This window comes from Tamandua tetradactyla, chromosome 6 (genome assembly GCF_023851605.1).
Source record: "Tamandua tetradactyla isolate mTamTet1 chromosome 6, mTamTet1.pri, whole genome shotgun sequence".
Taxonomy (NCBI): domain Eukaryota; kingdom Metazoa; phylum Chordata; class Mammalia; order Pilosa; family Myrmecophagidae; genus Tamandua; species Tamandua tetradactyla.
In genome coordinates, this window is record NC_135332.1 from 120,309,041 (window position 1) to 120,329,206 (window position 20,166).

Here is a 20,166-nt window from a genome sequence, read left to right on the forward strand (position 1 = left end):
CAAATAATTCTGTCCTTCATTTTACATAAATGAACTTGGTTTCTTTGGAATTTCTTCATCGTATAGATGAAAAGGAAGAGAGAAAGTAAGAGACAAGCAGACTCAATAAAACATAAATCAAAGCACTAAACTTGGGAAATCTTGATAGATGCAACTTCTCCTGTAGTGACAATATAGGGGACACATTTCACTTTTAAACTTTTTTCCATTAGTTTTTTGACAGGAGTACACTAGTTCAGCTTTAATGAGATTCTAGTGTAAAAACTTCAGGGCTAAATAAAAGAAACAAATCAAAAGGACCGAATGATTGCCATTTAATGTGAAAGAATGAAAGTGCAAACAATCATTGTATGACATCTAGCTGTGCTAGTCACTGCAGAATGACAGGTAGAACAATTCAAAGTTACTGATCTAAAGACGGAATAACAGCTTATATGTTTGAAGTGCTCGGAAGATGAAGAAATAAAATAGACTCTGAGATAAGACATGGTTAAGCCTTTTAAAATCCATGCCCTATTGTCAGTATCATTTGAATGGTTTGTACACAATTTTTCTGAAATCATTTGAGTGAGGGAATTAATTTTAGAGCTCGTTTTATGGTTTTATGCTTAAGCTTCAGAGATTGTTTAAAGAATATCATCTATAATATGACTGCATAATTAAAAGTGCATTTTACAGGTTTGCTAGATTGCAGTATAAGAATTTACATTTGGGACTACATTGGTAGGTGAGACTTATGCCATAGTTCTGCTTTGATTTGAAAGAAGATTGATTTTTTCACATTTAAAAATTACTATAATTTCATATGTTTCCTTTCCTTTTTTCTTTATTCAGAAAAACATGAAAATATCTCCAATTCTTTCTTTCAATAAGCCTTTTTATTAGAGAAATAACCTCTTCTAGTTACTGCTGGAAACAATAATCTGTAATTGTTGCTTTCAGTCCTAATTTGGCCTCTCCCTACTTTTTCATCTCAATCTAATCTAAACCTATTTGTGCAAATAAAATGATATTTACCTCATCCTCTGCTACAAGCTTTCAAGATTACAGGCTTCAGGAAAAATCAATACAAAATACCAGCTTAGCAGCAGCTCAGTAAGAATGCTAACTTTTCTTCCCAGTATTTCTGACTTTCAGCTATCATGTAGTAAAGGTAGAACTCATACCACTAAAAAGAGAAAAAAGGGGGGGAAGGGTGAAGGGGGGCATAAAAAAACCACTCCGGTGATGTGCTTGGTGCTGGGTTAGTAGCCACTTTCAGTTTACAAGCCAAAGTGAAGTGTGTGGTCAAGCTCCCAGCCTTTAACTCTTGTTTCTGCACAACACATCTTACAGAGTTCACAAAAGGAGGTTCTTGACCTCGCAGATGATTTTTTTTCAGACTCAAATACCATCTTCATTTATTATTTATTTGCTTCAAGCAGTTGGGACTTGAGGTATCATCATACCTGACTGGTTGATTTAAGGAAGTGGCCACCTCTCTGTTGGGGAATCTCACGAGAATAAAATCCTATTACTTTCCAAAAAGATTACTTCATTTACTTCCCAGAATAAGGTTTTGATGAAAGCATTAGAATGTTGAGTTTGTAAACAACCAAGAATTCTCAGAAGTATTGCTCTTTATTTTTTTTTTTTTTTTTTTTTTTTTTTTTTTATGTTTCAAATGGAAGCTTGTTTCGCTATTTCTTTTTCTTTTGGTTTTGTGTCCTTTTTAAACTTGGGACTGTAAGAACACAAATAGGTTAGTTCTTGTAAACAGTGTTTGCTGGAATATTGAATTATAACATGTTTATGCTCTGTAATAATATAAAACGTAGAACTTATTCTGCCTTTTCAAGCTTCTGGTAGAATGTTGTTTTTCCTCCTCTCACCTCCATGTATCAACTTCCCTCCAGTTTTGAGTACACTCTGTTTTGAAACTTTTATTGCAGTAGATCAATTTGTCTCTAAGAGATACTGAGATGAATGATAAGAATACCTTTTTTAAAGATGATCAAGTTGGAGACAATTGTCATAAACAATGACATCATCTTTTCACCCCATCACTTCCCCCATCTCTCACTGGCTAAAGATATCTGCAGAGATATATTTTCTGAGCACTACAACAGAAACGTAAATGCTATAGAATGCTCAAAAATTTTTGAGTAAAGAATCTATGTAACTTCTTCCTTCATTAAATCGTTTACTTCTAAGAATGTTGTATTTAGATAAACTACTACTTAAGGAAATCTAATAGTAAGAATATTTTTTATTCATTTCCAGACTATAGACGCTATAACAAATACCATAGATGGCTGCTCCTGATTTAACAATACTGCTATTAGAAAGCATACTTTGCAAGAAACAGCTTCTTTGAGGTTGTTAGTCATATTACAAAGATTTTTTTAATTTCCATATGGTATGCCATTAGATAATGTCTCTCCCATCAAATAGATCTTTATTAGATTAAAAAAAGTGATTCAAACATCTTTTTCCTGTAAGATTCTTTTATATTAAGGAAAGTACATATATTCAGTGATCATCTTTGTTAAAAGATTTCCCAAGCATAATCTGTTATACAGCTGGTTTCAGAAATGTTCAATACAACAAAACAAAAATAGTAAAGTGAAATAATTTGACTGTCCTTTAGTTCTTGCTGTAATGCAATTTTATATCTTCATTTATGACCTAATTAATCATTTTAAACAAAAATTAATAAAAATGGTTAAGACACAGGAAATTTTTCTTTCAATAAAAATATTGAAAATGCTGTAAGAAATACAAAAGGATATTTCTTATTGATATAGCTAATGTGAAAATAATTAAGACAAATATTATTTGAAAGCCATCATATCTAAATATAGTTGACTACCAAAACACCTGCTTTATATAGTTAGGAAAATAATTGTAAATTGAAAAGCTTCTGTTATTCTTCTGCACTTACCCTTAACCAGTTTTTACACACCTTATTCAATAATTCTGGAAAGGAGGCAAGAATCGATTTCTTAGTGTAGATACTGTAAAGTTTGTATCCACTTATAAATAATGAGCTCTTATGAAGTCAGGATTATTCTATGACCTCTGATTTTGTGGAACAGAACCAGAGTTCTAAATTAATTTAGAAAGTTTGGAGTCATGCATATTAGAGCTTTTCTATTTAAGAAAAGGGAACATTCAAGATATCAGCAAAAGTATTTCTCACAAATTTTAAGATTGGTGAAAATATGCCATCATAGTATTATAAATTTTATTTCTAAGTTTCAAAACTCTTTACAAACTTCATCACTAATTATCTATATCACTAACAGTGCACAATAAGCATCAGCATTTCCATTATCCCAACTATAAATCCAAAAAGGAAAGGAAATACATATCTTGCCCATGAGCCCCATAGGCAAGAGGACTATCTGTGTCTGTGTCGTGTCTGACTCAGCAAGGCAGTTCAGCAAAATGAATGGAGGTGACTGGTCAATTGCTGTTCTAGTTTCCCAGTTGTTAAAACAGAGACCATGCAATGGGTTGGGCTTAAACAACAGGAAATTATTGGCTCAAGGTTTCAGAGGCTGGAAGGCTTGCTTCCTCCCAGGGTCAGTGTCTTCTGGTTGACCAGCAATCTTTGAGCTTCCGTTGCCTTTTCTTCACATGGCAATGCACATGGCAGTGTCTTCTCCTTTCTCTTTCAGTTCCACTGATGCCCACCTTCCGACTGTTCCACGTGGCTTCTCTCTCTCTGTGGCCTTCTCTATAAGGCCTCCAGTAACAGGGTTAGGACTCATTTTACTGATTTGTGCCACTCCTTAACCAAAGTTACCGCATCGAAGGTTCCTACTTACAATGGGCTCACACCAATAGGAATAATTAAGAATATATATTTTTCCTGGGGTACAAAAATCCAAGCCACCACAATTGCCAAGAAGCAATCAAGATCATGTTAGTGGTATGGCAAGCATGTGAAAAGGTGAACTATTCTTAATATATGCTTACAAAATTGATCAATAAGTTGTTGTATAGTTGTTGTAAAATATTTTAGGTTATTAGTTTTTTGACATTATAAAAGAAAAAGCCCAAGACAAGCTTATTCTGTCAGAAATAATAGCACTAAGTAAGCATAATCGTGACTTTTCCACTGAATGCTCATTTATAACTCTGTATGATTAGGTAAGCTCATCTAATTTGGAATTATAAAAGCCATTTATGGTTATAAGATATTCCAGTTCTCACAGGAAATTTGAGAAATGTGTGGAGATAGAAATGTTTCTCATAAATATATTGAAAACTCAAGAGAATAAATACGAGCAGGAAGGGAAAGTAAATATTAATGTGAACTTTATAAATTAATTAAAAATTTTTTTCTTTGACAAATAACTTCAAAATAACCACAGGCCATACATATACACATATATGCTCATATGCACACACATATGGATATACATATCATGTGTGCATCATCAAAATTCACCGGAATATGTTCTGTGCTTGACCACTCCAGCGTGCAAATTCTTCAACATTTGGTAAATGCTTGAATAACACCCACATTATTTAATAGATGTCGACATTAAAAGGTAGAGATTGGTTGTTCGTATAAATGCTATCCATCTTTGGATAATTGTTATCTAGGTAAATACTCTTCATTTTAAATTTTTCAGAGGTAGAAAATGCTTAATTTCTATTTTATCATTACTTCTGCATTTAGTAGTCAGAATTTTTTTGAAGAGGATTTTCTTTTATCAATTGCTTGGTTACTGTAAATGCAGTCTGTACACAAAAAGCGAAATACATGCCTGATACTTTCTTTTTATGTATCAATATTCAGAATAATTAGCTGGTATTCTAGTAACATTCAATGATGACCAATGAATTTGTGGAACTCCAGTATTACATTTTCATGGATGTTTATGTGTTTGACATCTTGTAGGTCACTGTCTTCATTATTCGAAAAAATGAAACTAAAATTGTCACACATTAGCCAAATAAAATTTCTTAAACTTGACTTTCAAGTCCTTTCAACATGAGACCATTAGTTTTTTGTTTGTTTGTTTGTTTGTTTTGGTAGTTTCCTTTCTTTGTGGCACAACAAGTTATCCCAACTCATCTCTTACGTTTCCTGCTTTATATATGGAATTAGCCATTAGTCAAGTAGCTCTAGTTCCTGTCAGTGGGAAATAGTATTCACAAGTCACCACTTGAATGTTAGTGCTGGGTAATACCTTTGTAATAGAAAAATAAAACAAAAAAAGAAATCATGCTTTAACATTACTACAAATGAAAAATAGAAGGGTTTTATTTATTTTATTTGTAAGAAAAGAACTTTTTTCCTTTACCTACAAAGATGATATTACTGACATCATTCATATGGCTGATGTCATGTATAATTTTTCAGTAATTTTAGATTTCATGCTATTTCTTTGGTGACTAACCAAGATAACTGATCTGGATTATAAGTGAGGTCTATGACCACAGAGCAGAGAGAAACTGAAGGTCCATGTGGTGATATTTGTCATATAAAGTTCTTAAATTATAGCATTTTTGAGATGGAAATCACCTAAAGCAGCATATAGTTTAATCTCAAATTGGAATAGTCAGGGAAGGGAAGTAGGACGAGAGACTACAGGATTCAAAATTCAATGATGAATGTGGCTGTGGGAAGGATTGACTTTAAGGGGACATGAGGGAACTTTGGGGAGTGATAAGAACGTTCTATATGTTGATTGCCATAGTGGTTACATGAAACAATACACTTAGGAGATTCGTTGAAATTTTACATTTTAAATGGGTTAATTTATTGTTTGAAAGTATTCCTCAATAAAGCTGATTTTGAAAAACCCTCAGTCACTATTCCTGTAATAGTCATTGCTTTCTCAGATATGGTATGGTCCTGGTTGGTGCTTCCAGAACGATTCTGTTGAGAACCAGTTTCCTCATTTTACAGTTGTAATAAGTAGAAAAAGGAGAAATTGTGTGACTGTAGTCACAAAGTCAGAAGCAAAGTAAGACTAGAATGAGTGTGAACCAAGTAGCTATACGTTGGGTTGTGGGGACACCGGCTCAGGTACAACAGAAACTTTCCCCAAATGACTGCTTTATTATTTACATGGCATAAAGGGTCTAAAAGAGCAGAAGAAGAGATCCCATTATAGCCGGTCTCCCAGGAAGGGCAAACTGCTCAGATCAGGGTCAGTGAATGGCAACTCTGCATGACCCACTTCACCCGTGAGAGGAGAAACAAATCTGTGCTGCCAGAGGGCACAGTATTTATACACCCAGGGGGAGAAAGTCCTGTCACTGACAGTTTCTACCCTAATAAGCATCTGGGACTGTTCATTACCTGGTTTGGATTTAAGGTATGGTCAGGCTGCTCCTTTAGACCTAAGGTCTTCAGGGATGTGGAATGGAAACTTACTGAAACATCTGCACACAATAGAAAAGGAGATGGCGAATAGGGGAGGGCTGGAAGTTGGCTTCTAGGTGAGTCTGTAACTTTACCAGAAGTGAGTCTCCTTATTTCAGTTCAGTTCTTGTCCTAAGGTAACAACAAATTAAATTCACTGCTCTCTAAGTTTGTAAGTGGAGTCATTTATGAGCCTTATAATACCAGAATGCAAAAACTATTGTGAAAAACAGGAAGTCAATCTGGAACTGTTGTTAAATTAACTGTTTTAAAATCCAATTTTTATAGAAATCCGTGGGAGTATGTTTTTAAAACAGATCTTTCTATGCACCTGTAAAGTAATAAGTTCTAAGTATCAAATGTATCTCATACATTGGGAAAAATTATGCTGGATTTCTCAAGAGTGGAAATACTTCCATATTTATTAGAATGTTTTGCCTAAAATAAGTGGACTTAGAGAAGATTGTTAAATGGAGTGGAGATGAAATATATGAAATTCTTATGTAAATAATATGAATTGGCTAGAGATAAATAAGAAATTGTACATATAGCAATACAGAATCACTGGATTTGACATTTGTACATATGTGATATAAAAATAAGGATATTGAGGAATCTAAGACTATCTGAATTCCATTTTGATGGAACCAGTCAGGTAGCATAATATTTTATATTGATTTTTAGCTGTTGTTCCTATTTAACATTATTAGGGTTGGTATGTGAATTTCTATCAAAAGAATAAAAAACGTGTTCAAATGTTGAACCGCAAGCAGAGGCACGTATAGACATCTGCACATCGATGTTTATAGCGACATAATTCACAATTGCCAATAGATGGAAACAGCCCAAGGTTTCCATCAACTGATGAGCAGATAAACAAACTGTGGTATATACACAGATGGAATACCATGCAGGTATAAGAAGGAATGAAATCATGATGCATGCAACAACGTGGACGAACCTTGAGGCCATTATGTTGAATGAAATATGCCAGAAACAGAAGGACAAATACTGTATGGTCTCACTAATATGAGCTAAATTTGAAAGTATAGGTTATTATCAGGAGATAGAAAGATGGTAGAGAATTGACCGATGATGCTTAAGGTCTACAGAATATTTAATCAGGTTGATTGTAAATGTTTGGAAATGGACAGCATAATGCCTATGATGGTAACACAATACTGTAAGTGTAATTAACAATGCTGAGTGTGAGTATGGCTGAAAGAAGTCTAGGGCCATGTATGTCACTTGAAGGAAAGATATAGGATAAAACCTGGAACTGTATGACAGCGAAATGCACCGTGGACACTGACTCTGTTTAATTGTATAACTATAAGAAACTTCTTAGGTGAACTAAAATAAACATACATCACTATTACTAAGTATTAATGATAGGGTAGTGTATTGGATAAAATACAATTAATGGGAACTAAGAACTACAATTAACAATAACACTGTAATATTCTTTCAGTAACTATAACAAAGGCACTGTACCAAAGCCAAGCATCAGTAATAGAAGGTGTAAGGGGTATGGGATTTATATTTTTCCTGAAAGAAGTGAGAATGTTCTCATATTGATTGTGGTGGTGAATGAATAATTACGTGATTATACCAACAGTCATTGACTGTCCACTTAGGATGGATTATATAATGTGACTAAAATTGTTTTTTTAAAAAAAACGTTGGTTCTGATTTTCACTTTCATGTTGTGAGGGTCATGTGCCCTCAGTTCATGGTGATAGCCGCTAGATGGCACTCTGCTACACCTGGGGGCATAAACCCAGCAGGCAGTTTTTTCTAATAGGTAGAACTCAGAAAAATCAACCGCACCCCTGAATAATTTATATACTTTCTTGGAAAAACATATCCCTGTAAGTAGCTAATTATTTCATGTTCTCTTGACTCCTCTCTTTACAATTTTATCTTATGGTACTTATTGATCACATTCTCATACTATTACTTAACTTTAATCAGGGATTTTTCTGGCTACAGTCTTAAATATTAAGTAGTTTCTACTCTGCTAAATGTCTCAAACAGACTATGGCCTCTGACAAATGTGTTTTACAACAGTTAGTTCAACAAAAATCCTATCCACAGCAAATTTCTAGGAACAATCATAAGCACACACATGTTCAAATCTACAAGAAGCGGTTATTTTCTACCCCACTCCTTAAAATACTTTCTGAAATTCTCACAGATAAATATTCCTGACATTAAATAACCTAATTTTTCTTGATTTGACTCCTATGAGCATCAACCTTTCTCTGGATTTTATGACTCCAAAAAATCTGTAGAGAAAAAAGATCTTCTAATAGTCTATTGGATCAAGATAACTGCATTTTCCATTTAATTAAAACAATAGAATTTAAATACTACTTTTTGTGCCCATTAATGATATAGTGTTAACAGGATCTTGTCTATTTCCCTTTAGCAAATCTTCACAAATTCAAATAGGCAAGTCAAAATAAAGAGACTTCTGTTATCTATGAATATCCAGGATGTTATACTTACCTCTCAGGGTAAGAGGTGAGTCCGGGGTATATAACCTGTGGTTTGTACAATCTTTTTCAACTATGTATGTGATTCACCTTTTAAATATGGAGAGAATAATTTTATTTAACACACCACTTTAAATATAACAGGAAATCTACTAAAGCTAAGATATCAAGTGTTTTATGCTGTCTGAAAAATAATCTACTTAGTAGTAAGAACTTTTTTACCCTATTTCTCAAAATCAAAAGGTAAGCAAGGAAACAAAATACCACAGTAACTCTGATCTGTGGACTAATTGAGCAACCGTTTGCACTAAGGCAGTAGTTAGACTGTGTATGCTAAAAGGACTAAATATTTAGTTCAAATTAAATTTTGGAATTCTATGTGCAGTAGCCCTAAGAGGTATTCATACCAAGAAAACATTTTGAAGTGACAACTTTGTAACTTAAGAAAATAACCAAAATCAGAATTCTCCCATGGTATATAGGAGTTATTTTGACAGTATTTCATAAAAAGTTACCAATTACATTGGAATTGAAGTGAAATGAGCAATTTATCTTACTTCTTGATTCTTTGGATGGTAGAACATGGCATTTCTTTGGGATTAGGGCATTTATGTATTTTCGTACATTGTCTGTAAATTTATTGCCTTTGATCTGTTTATTACTACTAAAGTTGTGACTTTATGCCTTTCTTTCTACCTTACTTTATAGATAGTCTTTTTTTTTTTTTATTTTCATGGAGGTAAGATATCCAGTGGATTCAGAATTCTGTTTTATTTTTTTTCTTCTGACTTTTCAATAGAGAATATTCTAAAAGAAACAGTACAGTACTATATAACCAAAGCACATTTAAATGAGAGGATGGAAAAAGAATCACTAAAACCTTACCAGGAAATTCTATAAGAACACTAAATGTGAAAGAACTAAAGAGAACAGATATTTCCAACAAGGTAATAGAAAGCTCAGATGTTTGGCACATTCATGTAGTGGCAATTGGGAAAGAGAGAATTATACATTTCTTTTCCCAATAATTGATATGCCTCTTTGTAAAACAATTAAATTAGCAGTGTTAGTGACAAAAAAGATAAAAAAATGGAAAAATAAAATCAATCAATAATGACACAACAATAACAAAACAGTTTATTCTCAGTTTCTACAATTCTTTAGTGAATTCCAGAGAACAAAGGACGGAAAATAGATATTCATACACAGTAAATAAACCTTAAAAAGCAAGCATTACTGAGAATGTGATAACATGGAAGAAAAGTTTTTGGTTTTGTTTTTTCTGAAGATACTATTTTAGACATACAATGGAACTAAGGTAGCCCAGTGAATTGTTCTGTGAAACCTGCCCATTTCTGTATGCCTACACAGGAGGAAAACAAGTTTGGAATCATTTAAAAAGTCTGCATGTTTCTCAGCGGTGGTACAACAAACACTGTATTTTAGTCAGTGAATATTTGAATTCACACAAATAATTTTTTAAGAAGGTAAAACTTCTGGCAGTCTTATAATGAGTTCGAAGATAAAAAAGAAAAAGTTTTATAAGCAGTTTTAAATATTTCACTTTAATTTTTCTAGAAAATTTGAATTTATATAATTTACATACTATTCATTGTAGAATTAGAAAAAAAATACATCATTTTAGATTTCTCAACTGTTCTATGTCCAGAAAGATTATTTTTTAAACATTTAACTTTCAGGAGATTTTTAGAATACATTTCATATGTGATCCTAATATTTAAAATAAATATGCTTTATATTAAAAAAGGGAGACATAACCACAGAGTGTAATATTATGTGTGCTAAAAAAATACACATTTAAATAGAGTTAGGATTATGAAATCTAAAATTTTATTTTTACATGATTATAAAGTGAAATTTTCTTTTAATTGACTAAGTATCGCAAGATGATTTCAAATTATTTTCACTTAGAAAAGCTAGTGGCTATTACATATGAATTTTCAAAGCTTGTCAAAGCTTTGGAAGGAATGATGAAAATTACTATTGCACGACCTTCGGGTTCTCTTTGTTTCATAAAGAGCTAAGATAGCATTTTTTGTCATTTTTCTTTCAGCTCTGGTCTTTCATCATAAATATCAAAGCATGCAATTATGCCTTCTCATACCCTACCATATTCTGCCTGTTTCTCTCTCTGTGACAATGGTGTTTTCTCTCCTTTTCACTAAATTTTTACTTTATGGATTGAAACTCTGGAGACAATTTCATAATTTGTTGTATAAAATAAGCTGTGAATACAGTGAATATCAGGCTGATAAATATTATTAATACAATAATGATATTTTTATCCAAGGCAGTATCAGACGCTGAGAGATTTCTCTACTAGTCTGAATGTCACACATACCATATTCATACTAGAATGATTTGACCTAGAGGTGGGATTTTATTATTAATGTTTTTATGAGAAGTAGGCTCATCTTAACCTCCTGTCTTGAATATCCCTGCCTTAGCTTTACCTGCCATATTCAGTCTGCTTTCTGAGTCAGTCTTTATGGTCTATTTTTATATATGGTCCAGATATTTTACGCTAGCTCTATAGTTCCCCAATGTTTATTTATTGTATTCATCTTAAATTAGAAATATCTTAAATAGGTCAATGTGATAAATTAGCAATGGTTCTGTTTTTTAAACCAGAAACCATAAATTAAAATAGCATACAAAATATATTAAGGCAACTGGCACAATAGTTTTCTATACAGGACATCCTCTCTCTGAGCAGTATAGAAAAAATCCTGAAAAGTAAAGTCAATCTATTTGTTGATATCTATTTCGATATCTGTTTCATTAATATTTCAGTTATTACATTATACTTTGGCCCTTGCTATATAACAGAAATCACTCTTAAGAGTCTGATTGTTCATTTTAAGGAGGAATTATAACATAACTGGTCTGTGGAGCCAGGCAGACTGCTATTGAAATTTCCATTCCTTCTCTTATAAATGAATGACCTTTGCCAAATTATTTAACCTCTCTAAGCTTTGGCTCTTACCTATAAAACAGACACAACAGTAATGAATTCATAAAGTTTGCCAACATCATAAAGACTTTGGATGAATTACATACGAAAATACATGAGATGAATTTCACCGGATGCTAGGCCAGTAATGTTAAATTCATTATTGTTGTTGTTGTTAGCTATTATTGATTTTGTCAATAGTCAGTTTATGCATGTAAGAAATTCTGATGTATAATCATGTAAAAAAGGTGCATTTTATAAAAAAAGATATGATAATGTTTGAAAGAATGATGATTCCCCTACCCCAGTAAGAAAAGCTGACTTTAGAAAGCTAAACTGAGAACAGAGGAGATGGCTACTTTGATGTGGGGTGGGGAAGTCCTCAAAACTAGAATAAGGATGACTGAAGTGCAGAGAGATCAAGCAAGACGCAAGCAGAATAATTAAAAATCAAAAATTATCAAAAGCCATGTCCAGTTTGGGAAAATCAGACAACATCCAAACACCCAAAGCAAGGAAAGCATCCCAATCATGTTAAGCCAGGACAAAAATGTTAAGAGTGAGATTCTCCTTCAGTTGCTACTTAACAATCTGTTACTGTTAAGTTAGATCAGCAGTAGTTAGATTTTAATGGTACTGTGCTTTGCATAAAAGTGACAAAACATAAGATTTTTGTGAGAAGAAAATTGGGTTTGAGGTCAGGGACCTGGACTCAAGTTCCCATTGCACCCTTCCTAATTTGGTATATTTCAACCGGTCATGCAACTTCTTTGTTTCTTTGTAGCCCGGGGTTGTGGTGAGGAAAGAATGCCCCATTACAAGCAAACACATAAGGACGACAAGAATTGAGCTATCCAATGTAGCATTCTGTAAGGTGAAAAATATGAGACAATCAACATGTCCATCATTTGAGGAATATTAAAATAAATAATCTGACATCCATACTATTGAATGTCATGCATCCACTGAGAATAGCTAGTTATATCTGCATTTCCCAAAATGAAATGTTGATGTTGGAAGACTAAAGGATCTCATTTTTATTTATTAAAAAAAGTATATTTTTATATTTGTCTGCATATAACAAAATGTCCAGAGGTTACATAGCAAAATATTAATAATATTTAACCCTGGAGATTGGGAAGAGGAGGAAAAGTGGGAGTCAGGAGAAAATTTTCACCTGTTTTTAAAAATATGCTTCTATATTCTTAATTTTTTAACAAAAAGAAGAATAAAGCATTGTATAATTTTCGTAACTTATTCACATGTACATGGGCATAATATATAGAGAGAGATAGAGATAAACTATATAATATAGCAAGCTTTGGTAAGGCTGACATTTCTTTTAAATGCAGAGATTAAAAAAGCTGTTAAAAATTACCAACTAAATCAAAGAACAATTAGATATCATATATTAGCAATCACACAAAGATTAATATAATTGGTAATGCGCAGTGCCTGAAAGTATAAACCCATTTTGAGTTCAACCTGCCAATATGTATCAAATTTTAAAAAGGGCATTTTATTCAGAAATTTCACTTATAGAACTTTATCCCATGGAAGTAAATCATACAGCATACTGTATTATACCATATTATACTGTAATGATTCGCAGAAGCATTTTTTCTAAGTTATGTATGAACTATGTATATTCCATACAACTAATTATTTTGTAGTGACTAAAAATAATATGATAGTTCTCTATGCATTAATCAACAAATATGCCCATGATAATTTTGGATGAAAATGCCTGATTACAAAATGAAATTTAAAGTAGAATATCATTTGTCATTTGTGTGCTTTTCATGAATATATTTGTATGAGAGACCAAACTGTTACTAGTGATTATCTCTAGCATTTGAGATTACAGAGGGGATTAACTTTTCTTTTATTAAATTTACTATTTCTTACAGGTGGTTTTTTTTTTAATCATTTTGGAGAAAAGAAAGATGAATTGTTATGTGTTCTTCTTGGAATCGTATCAGACAATACAGGAAGGGACAGGCTGCGGTGTGAGTGGCCGTGTGATGGAAAACAGAGTGCTGGAGCCCCAGGAAATCCAAGGGCAGAATAAAGTCAGTCTCAAAACATTGGAATAAGATGAGGGTTTAGTGATTCAAGGATGAAGCACCCACATATGTAAGAATAAATGTAATTGTAACCCCCGTCAATAAAGAAAATGGCATCAACCAAAAGCGAAGACTAGATTCCAGGTAAGTATGGTTTCTCTTCATTCAGAGTAAGGAAAGACATTTTTAAAAAAAGAAAAACGATGGGGAGTGTTTCAGTCTCTTAGACCACTCAAAGCAAATACCATGAGATGCGTTGATTGAACAATGGGAATTTATTCACTTATGGTTTTGAGGCCAGGAAAATGTCCAAATCAAGGCAATGCTTTCTTTCCAAAGACCAGCTGCCTAATAATGATCCTTGGCTCCTCTGTCACAAGGCAAAGTACATGACGGCATCTGCCGAACTCTTCTTTCTCTTCCAGTTTCATTGGTTTCAGCTTCTTGTTTCTGAGACTCTCTCTGTTTGAATTTCATTCTCCTATAAATAACTCCAATACAGAGACTAAGGCCCATGCCGATTAAGGCTACACTTAAGTCTTTAACTGAAGTAGAGCTCATCAAAAGGTCTTGCACACAATGGGTTCACACCCACAGGAATGAATTAACTTTAAGAACATGTTTTTCTGCTGTACACAGAGTCCCAAACCAACACAAGGAGGTTATTTTAAAAAGAAGAAGAAGGTCGTTGGCAAGGAACAGGGCATTTAGTGTTAGCAACAGGGAGACTGACAATCTCCAGGGCGGCAAGAAGGGGGAGATATTTACGTAATGGCAGATTAGAAATACTGAAAATCTTCACACTGCAAAATACCTAAAAGTTCTGACCAACACACAGGAAAATAATTTTTAATGGATTTCTGTGGATACAAGCAATAACAGGAAATCCTTGGGCCTAGAAAAGTACTGAAAGAAGGGAGAAAATTGTGAGTGAATGTCAAAGCTACTTCTATGCTACCAGGTATTTGCAAAACCCAGGGCTGCGTGAAGAATAGAATGCAAGTCTTAGAACTCACACATGGGAGAGTTAGAACTATAACTTAGTTCATAAATCAGGATCCTTAGAGGATCATAAATTAGTTTGAATGATCTAGAAAACAATCCCTCTGCTCGGTAAGGGAGACAATAGGGAAACAGAGCTATCTTGGTCTGAACTCTGGATAGGGTGGGGGCAGAAATGGGCCCATGTTCCTTCCCTTCCCTCCCACAGGGCTCAGCCCAAATCTACCAGGCCAAGTATTTCTTCATACTGGTTTGGGATTTAAATGGCACTATCTTCATGAACTGGAAACTTTAAACCAAACGAATTAACTTAATGAATTGTTAGCTTCCCTTGGCCTAAATGAGGCAAATTCTCTTAGAAAGAACTTTCCCTCAATCCGTACCTCACAGAATTCCCACAAATTTAGATCAGCCAAATATGAACTTAAAATATAATTAGACCATACAAGGAAGCAAACTCACCATGATCAAGAGTCAGCAAAACAAAGCAAAACAAAATTAGGCCACTAAGAGATCGGAGTTTCCTACTACAGTATTTAAAATAAGTTATGTGTGAAATGTTTACAAAAATGAAAATAAAATAAAATCACAACTAAGTTACACAAGACTATTCAAAATAATGAAAAAAGATTATGAAAACAACCAAACAGAACTTTCCAGTAATGAAAAAAAAAATTTGATTTTAAAAGCAAAGGGCAGGTTAAGCAGTTGATAATGAAATTGGACAAAACATTGCAAGACAGACAAAAAAAGATTAAAAATATGAAAAAGAGTATATGAGACATAGAGGATAGAATGGAAATGACAACACACAACTAATTGAAGTCCCCTAAGGAGAATATGAAAGAGGCAATATTCAAATGACAGAGATATTCATAAAGACATAAAGCCTCAGACTCATAAAGCACAAAAAAATCACAGTCAGAATAAATAAAAAGAAATCCACATCTAGACAAATTTGAATGAAATTGCAGGACAAGACAAAAAAACATAAAAATAATTCAGCTCATTGTTTAAAAGATGATAAGGGTGGGCCACAGTGGCTCAGCAGGCAAGAATGCTCACCTGCCATGCCAGAGGACCCGGGTTCAATTCCCAGTGCCTGCCCATGTGGGAAAAAAAAAAAAAAGATAATAAAATGACAGAGTATAAAATTAAATATAATTGTAAATTACCCTTCACTGCTTCACCCACACTTTAGAGCTTACCACTATTAATAATTTGGAATTTATCCTTCAAGATACTTATATGCTGAAAGAGTTTAAGAGAATAAAAACAAATAGATGCCAAGTACTTAAATAATTACATACAGGCAAAAGTACATAATTCTCAAAGCTAGAATGTTTTCCTGATTGCTGGGTTTAGTTTTTTCTTTCAATAATTTGAAAATCCTGCATTGTCTTTTTAGGAGTAACATATTTGAATCTACAGTTCATCAATATTAATAACTTTCTATAAATAATCTATAAATAAATTACTCTATTGTTCCCCTAACATGTTTCACACATCACAATTTATACCTCTCCTATCTCCTTATTGTATCTCAAGCCTAAAGATAAAATGGATCCCAGAATTAGACATAGGAAAAACCCTATATTTCAGGTCTCATGGACCGTACCCTATTTTCAAGAGAATTATAAATACTAACATTAATTACTGCGTGCCAGGTATTACATCAAGTGCTTTGAAAAGTCTAATGCACTTAATCCTCATAACAACTCTAAGAAGTAGATGCGATTTTTATGCCAACTTACAGCTAAGATGATAGAGGTTTAATTAAATACTTTTCCCAATGCCCTGCTAATAAGTAAAGGACCCAGGATTCACACCAAGTTGGCATGTTCCAAGAGACATATAACCAACCATTCCAATCTATGTCACTATCCAAATTTAACCAACAGGGATTTTTTTTTTCCATTTTACCTAAAATGCTATTTTCTTCTACAATCCACATCTATATGTATATAATCGTTTAATTCACGTATTTCGTGATAGTTAATGAGCAAGAACTCTAGTTTCAAAAAGGAAAAAGTGTCTTCATTTAGATTATGAATTAATTAAATCTATAAATTAAATGTGGTGATTGACATCTTTACTAGTTAACAAGCAACCATAGCAACTACAGATGCCAATAATTGTGTCTTATATGAATAAGAAAATCTTGTGGGGCGGTTTCTAAGTACCTCCCATTAAGAACCTTCAGAATGTACTCTTATCCTTGAAAGATACGGCAAAACAAGTTTAACTTGAATTCTGTGATTGAGAGTTCACAATATGTAATTATGCTCACAATATGTGCAGGAAAATTTGATCAGGAGAACCAAAATGTCGAATCTGTGCACCAGCTCTTAAAACAGGCATAGGAGTGATTAATACTTCTAAACAGGGCAAGTCAAAATTACTCACACATGAAAACTGACTTTCATGTGGTTGTTCTATTTATGACATTACTAATTGTTATCAAATTTCCTCTGACACAGAAATGTGATGTTTTCATCCATATGAACTGGACTGTCATAAGAGTGTTAACTCAATGACCGTATCTTAAATTATATGTCGGAAAACATATACTGTCCTCACACATAGGAGTCCCTGCAATTTCTGATAAGACAAAAACAAAAGAGTACAAGAGAAGGGAATAATGTCATTAAGCCTTCTTCGAAACTATGGCCCCCAAATTCCAGCAGTACTTCATTTTATGGTGTAGAAGTATTTTAAATAATGATTGTTTAACCGAGAAACGCTCTACCTCTACTGAAAAAATAGCCGTCATTAGATAATCCATTTTTAAATGTTCCATAATATGTGAAACTATAATAGATATTTAGTTGGATAAATGACCAAGTAAAATCAAACATACTGGGTAAATTTTCCAACAGATTGTGCTTTGTTTTACATATACAATAGATACTTCCACAGGAAATGATCAGTACATCTGGTTACAAGAACTCTAATTACAAACGAATAATATAATATTCCCCATCAGAAATTGTGCTGACATTTGAAAGGAATTTTCAATGTAGTCATTATAAAATTTGTAAAATGTAGATAGAATTTTAAAATGACAAATGTTTACTTAGGCAATTTTAACACGGAATATATGATTTGAAATTCAAAGAATTGTTCTATTTACACAGAAAGACACAGGATGATGTGTTTTATATCATAAATACTGATAGCATAAATTGTGTTTTATAGTCAGTCAATCATATGAAAGATTTTGCTGCCATCAATAAGAATCCTATTTAAATAGTCAATGAAAGTCAAAAAAGTTTTAAAATGTTACATTCGCAATATCAAAAATAGCCTCTAATGTGAATATGGTGTTCTATCTATAAAGTCTTCCTGCTTTCTATCTAAAACCAAATATTTAGATAATTTTGCATTGTTTTTTTATCAAACACAAAAATTTTTGATATTTCTTATAGTTTCAGCTTGAGCACATGCTAAACATTTTAATAATTTTGAGTTGGAGTTTGATCTCCTAGTGGACTTAATTATTATTTAAGTAAGTATTTTAAAGTCCAAGATAATGCAATTTTTGTTTGTTTCTATAGATATCTGTTCATAGTTTTCATTTTTTCTATGATTTTTGAACTATTAATTTTAATTTTTGGAATGTACTCAGACCATTTAAAAAATACAAAATAGATTCTTGAAAAGATGATGTAGTATCTATTTTCAGGGTGAAAACTACAATACATATTCATTAAACATTACTAATTATGTCATTCAAATTGTCTTGTTTTTGTGTATTTCATCTGTGATGTGCCAAGAAAGTTTTCGAAAAGTCTCATATAGATTTCTCATAATATTAACTGAAGTTTTTATCTTTTGTATTTTTATGCTATATTATTTAAAACTATGCATCTTGAGAGATACATGCCTTAGTAGCATTTATTTAGGTCTTGAAGTCAATCTTGTCTGCTATCAATATAGATATTCCTAATTTTTATGTTGGTTATATTTGCCTCATATATTTTTGCCCATTTTTTTTGCATTCAAAGTCTTTAGTTACATGCACTTTTATTTTTTTTGACCCAGAATCTTATTAATCTAATTGATTTTGTCCCATTTTAATTTATTGTCCCAACATAAATTTGAGTTATAAATATCAGATTATTAGACAGTATATTTTTTGGCTTTCATATTGTTTGCAATGTTTTATATGAGCACATTTTCCTATTTAAATTTCCTGCAGAATTTCTCAAGACCCACTCAGTTCCCAAGTTTCGTTATTTTGAAATGAGGTTATTTTAGTTGCTTATAGTTGTCATAATTTTATATGTTAACTTTCGTTTTATAACACATTCGCATTGGGTTTTATAACAGTTATCATTCACGTAGATTCCACTACCATTCAGTGATTTCAATGCCTGCCTTCCCTTCCCATTAGTCTTTCTCATTATAGGCTCTATTTCAGAGTTCTTATAGCTCACCTACTCTTGATTGGCTAGAATATTTGACGGAGGTAGATTTTTCAAGAACACATGGGTGCTATAGTCTCTGAATATTTCACTTTGCAGATGTCCTCCTATTGTCTTTATACTGGGATGAAATCTGACTGGTTGTAGGGCTGTGTGGCATCTCCCTCAAGTCTCTATAGAGCAATGTTGTCTAATAAAATCTCTAATCTATGTCTGCACCATCCCAAACAGTACCCATTAGGTTTATTTGGTTTTTGTTGTTGTCTGGTTGGTTGCCTGGGTTTTGTGGGGTCATTTGTTCTTTGTTTAGTTTGTTTTATGCTTCCTAAACTTTGAAGACAAGTAATTAAGTGCATACATAATAAGGATTATTAAGTTTTTCTAAATAAGTGACACTTTTTTCATCATAAAATTTTCCCTTTAAGTCTTGTAGTATTCTTAGTCTTAAGTTTACTTGAATATTAAAATGTCCATACACCTTCTTACTGTTTGAATTGCACATTTTTTTATCCTTGTGCTTTCAACCTATTTCTTTATATTTAAAGAATATTTTTTGTTATTTCGGCCTAAGAGTCATCCCCAAGAGAGCCTATTTTGTTGCTCAGATGTGGCCTCTCTCTCCAGCCAATATGATGAGCAGTCTCACCACCCTTCCCCTCTCTGCGTGGGACATGACTCCTAGGGGTGTGGACCTTCCTGGCAACGTGGGACAAAGATCCTGGAATGAGCTGAGACTCAGCATCAAAGGACTGAGAAAAACCCTAGAATGAGCTGAGAATTAACATCAAGAGACTGAGAGAACCTTCTCAACCAAAAGGGGGAAGAGTAAAAT

At 32.9% G+C, this 20,166-nt stretch overlaps 1 long non-coding RNA gene across 1 annotated transcript in view; it reads right to left on the reverse strand.

Moving 5' to 3' along the window:
- Positions 1 to 4,916: 4,916 nt before the first annotated feature.
- The window catches only part of LOC143686320 (uncharacterized), a 49,298-nt gene continuing 34,048 nt past the window's right edge, over positions 4,917 to 20,166 (reverse strand). The window contains exons 3-5 of the long non-coding RNA XR_013177027.1: positions 8,879 to 8,955; positions 6,305 to 6,499; positions 4,917 to 5,186 (exon numbers count right to left, since the gene is read on the reverse strand). This is a non-coding gene — a long non-coding RNA (uncharacterized LOC143686320). The remainder of the gene's footprint in view (positions 5,187 to 6,304; positions 6,500 to 8,878; positions 8,956 to 20,166) is intronic.